The sequence below is a fragment of the Nicotiana sylvestris genome, chromosome 1, assembly GCF_000393655.2.
Source record: "Nicotiana sylvestris chromosome 1, ASM39365v2, whole genome shotgun sequence".
NCBI classification, from domain to species: domain Eukaryota; kingdom Viridiplantae; phylum Streptophyta; class Magnoliopsida; order Solanales; family Solanaceae; genus Nicotiana; species Nicotiana sylvestris.
Genome location: NC_091057.1, coordinates 12,704,910 through 12,709,560, shown reverse-complemented (window position 1 = coordinate 12,709,560; position 4,651 = coordinate 12,704,910). Strand labels below are relative to the sequence as shown.

Here is a 4,651-nt window from a genome sequence, read left to right as displayed (position 1 = left end):
TTTTCTCACACACACAGAGTAAAAAAAGATGTATCTAAGAACCCCAATAAACCCAAATCCTAAGCTATTTTTCCCATCAAATCCACATATTCTAAAAACCCAAATTGGTTCTTTAAAAGTGCATTCAAAGCTAAACAATGTGATTGAAATTACTGAACCCAAAAGCTTTTATGAGCTATTGGGTGTTCAAGAAACTGAATCTTTTTCTGAAATTAAACAAGCGTACAAGCAGTTAGCTAGAAAGTACCACCCGGATGTTCACCTCCGGGTCGGGTCGAAGAATATACCCAAAGGTTTTTTCGGGTTCAAGAAGCTTATGAAACATTATCGGATCCTAAGTTAAAGGCTATGTATGATAAAGACATGTCTAAAGGCCTTCACTTTGCTTTCTCATTCTCTGCTCGTAGGAGGAACCAAAATGATGAGGTTGGTTTTTTATATTATTTTATTTTATTTTGCTTGTTATTTTTTTTGGTTAAATTAATTTAATATTTGGTAAAAAGGTTCAAATTTGTTCTTGTACAGTTCTAATTGTTCTATTTTTGCTTCTGCTAAACTATTGGTTCTTTTATACCCTTGTCGTTTAGCAACTCTTTTCGTGCCTACCGCGGCAGGGCCAGAATTTTGGTCAAGAGATATCAAAATATAAATAATTGAATATATCAAAAAATAAAGGGGAATCGACATATAGTAAATATATATAAAATAATAAAAAATTATCTAGCAATAAAGTGTAATTTTTCTGGGAAAGGATGTCTCTATGTGGCTCCGCCACAACATGCAACAACTGAGGTGGACCCATGTGTCCAAATTTTCCAAAAGAAAAGGTCTAAGTTTTTACCATAAAATTACCCTTGGGTTAGGACTTTGACCAGTTACTCCTCTGCGCAACTGAAGGGTATTCCGGTGCATAATGTATTCCGCGTTTACATAGGGTCAGGAGAAGGACTGCATTCCAAGAGATGTGATATAGACAATCTCTATGGAACACTAAAACAATCTCTATGAATAAGTGGAACCGGGGTCAAATAATGTTGAAACATCTCTATGGAACACTAAAACAATACTTGTGATCACTGCGTTTGAAGCAACAGCCTTTGGCCTGGCGAGAAAAGCATAGCATTGAGCCTGATCACCACCTGATCGACCTCCCCTTTTAGGGCAACCATAAGCTGGCTAAGTCCCACCACGAGCTGGCTGAGTTGGTAGTGAAGTAACTGGTGTGGAAGTCACCGTTTGGCCCCTCTACTGAACTACACCTCCCATAAGACGGGGACAATAGTTCCTCACATTCCCCAACTCTCCACACTCGAAGCAATCTCAATCCAATAACAACGTCGGGGACTGAATCGGACCCCGAGAACTAGAATAACCATTAGAAGAACTTGGTATAGACGAACCCTCAACTGATGGAGCATAGGATGAACTCTATGTTGGGAGGGAACTGAAAGATGATTGACCCAAACGATCACTGTATGAACTATGTCTAGCTGATGTACCATGATTAACCTGGCGAGCCATCTAAGCAAGCCTATAAAGATGACCCTTGTTGTGGTGGGACTGTCCTTCGAATGAGGAACTGCTGAAACCACCCGAACCATGAGGTCTCTTAGACTCCCTCTCCTCAAGCTCTTAACTGCGAACCAAGTCATGATGAAATGCAGTCCATAGTTGAGGCCATTAATAAACCTCTTAATCCTCTCCCTTTAAGTGGGAACAACCATACCGCGTGACGATCCAACACTGAAAATCTCATCTCGTACTGAATCACTAACATACCCTCATAGCATATGTCACGCCCTGAACCTGGGGGCGAGACCGACACCTGGTGCCTCACCTATCCTTACATACAAACTTACAAGTAAGGCACTCTGAATATATGATGTCATACTTTGGCCATGGGCCACATTGCAAGACAACTGTGAATGCTGACTAAATGTCAATATTAAACTAGGCCGACAAGGCCATCATAATTATTACAGCTGACAAACCAACCAAATATATATACAAGGCCTATAAGCCCAACATACTGTTGATACCCAATTTTTCTTTATATATTTTTCAATATGCAAATACCTTGAAAATAGCATATGTATGCATATATGATTTCTTTGCATATATGCATATATTTTCCTTTGCTAATATGGTTTCTTTATACATTTTTAGTCAATGGCGGACAAAGATGAATGGAAAAATTGTTGGCAATCTCAGTTATCAGAGTTAAAAAGAAGAAATATGCACAAGGTTTCTGGCAACAATATGTCTTGGGGTGCACGTATGCGCAAACGAAGGAATGAAACATCATTATAATAAATAAATCCTTTGCTATGTAATTTTTTCTCTCTCTATGTATATAGCAGTATATAGAGTAGTTATGTTCTCTCTTTTGGCCTCTCCTTTTATTAGATAATAACCAAACAGAGGAAAACAAGTATATGTACATAGAGTTATTTGAATCAAGATGCTATTTAACCTTAACGCTTTCTTATTTCTCGAGCCATTTACTTGCCTTCTGCTATGTTAGGGAGGCGGATCTTGAATTTCTTTAATATTGATGTACCACTAAAAAGGATAAATAAAAGAAAAAGTACTAAGCGGGAATTGATCCTTATTGCTCTAGATAAATAACATAATATTCAATCTAGCGCACCATTCAGTCTTTTTGGAGCATGAGTACCAATAGATAATATTAGATTAGTCTTTTTGACAGAGAGACCATGAGTTTACGTGACCAGTGATTTGGACTATAAATTCGCCCCTGGCTAGTGGCGGACCCAAGATTTTAAAGTTATGGGTGCTTGCCGATAAACACTCCAAAAGAAGGAAAAATGAATTTACTTGTGGGTGCTCTCTCAATATTATCTAAACTAGTATTAGCACCCGCGCGGATGCGCGGACACTAATCATGTCAAATATTTATTTATTTGAATTATGTGTCAATAGTCTTAGAATTTAAACCTTCTTGATAAATATAGATAATTATTGGATATAAATTAAGAAACACCACATGAAAAAGATTAACCATTTCTCAAATTTCCTAGTTATAATTCTATTTTTTTTTGGTACCATTCTCAGCGGTGTCATTGGATCCTGAAAATAGTTAGGAAGCAAAATAATAACTTATATCTATGGCAAAACAATCAAAGGTGGAGACTATGAAGGATTCTTTGGATACGACTTGACTTTTGTATTACTACTTGAACTCTTATTTGGTGTGTTGATATCTTTCAAAAAAATATTTCTATTTTAAAATTTCAGTTTCCAAAATTTTATTTTTCAATAATGATTATTTTAATAATAATGGAAGTAAAAATATTGTCCTTAATTCAAAAACTCTGTTTAGTCCGGTGTCTAAAAATTTAATTAATTCTTTAGCCAGTGAATTTATTTTTTACAATATGACTTCATTTTGATATTTGAAACTAACCATATTAAACATCTGAGTTATTTGAATTATATGTAAATAACCTTAAAATTTAAACCTTCTATATAATTATAGATAATTGTTAGATATTAATTAAGAAATACTACATGAAAAAAAAGCTAATATTTTTTCAAATCTCGTAGTGATTTTTAATTGCACCATTCTTATTGGAGTCATTGGAACCTAAAAATAGTCACGAAGCGAAATAATAACTCGTATTTATGGCAAAGCACAAAGGCTGACATAATATAAACGACTCTTTGGTTACGACATGACTCTTTTACTAATATAAACGACTCTTTGGTTACGACATGACTCTTTTACTATATATATATATATATATATATATATATATATATATATATATATATATATATATATATATATATATATATATATATATCAATAATGATTAGCTTTATAATGATGCAAGTGAAGATATCATCCTTAATTTAAAATTCACTTTAATCGACTATCTAAATATTTAAATAATTTTTTAGCCGGTGAAATATAATTTCAGTATGGCTCTATTTTGAGTTTATTGATATCGCACAGATTTTAAATTTTGAATACACTATATATACAATTTTTTTGTTCTTTGAATCATTAAATGTTAAATTAGTTGATTGTTATTACATAACATTGCACATATTATCTTAAAATTACTAAGTAGTTTTTTCTCGACACCATACTTGGCTTAACATCAATGCAAATTCCTCAAATTGTATCTAAATTCAGATTCGAATATCATATCAATTTGTTAGTAATAGTAATTTTTTGAAAACGACACACAATGTGTGACGACCCAAAGGGGTCATCACATGTTTTCTTATCCATTCCGAGCTTCCGAGGCCTTGAAAACCTCATTTATAGTTGCCTCGATTTGCGTGCGCAGTCCGAGCGCATAGTCGAAAGCTCAAATATGAAATTCTGTGAAAATGTGCTATGTTTTGATATTAAAATGAATAACTTTGACTTCGGTCAATATTTTGAATAAACGAATCCGGACCCGTGATTTGACGATCCCAGGGGGTCCGTAGAAAAATATGGGACTTGGGAGTATGCCCGGAATCGAATACCGAGGTCCTAGGCCCGAGAAATGAATTTATGAGTAAAATTATTTTCTGAAAATATTTAAGGAAAATGGAAATAAAATTTGATTAGAAAGTGATGGTATCGGGCCCGTATTTTGGTTCCGGCGCCTGGTACAGGTCTTATATATGGTTT

General features: G+C 34.4%; 1 pseudogene; it reads left to right on the top strand.

Annotated features, from left to right (window-relative positions):
* On the top strand, positions 1-2,478 carry LOC104225049 (chaperone protein dnaJ 20, chloroplastic-like; annotated as a pseudogene).
* Positions 2,479-4,651: the final 2,173 nt, after the last annotated feature.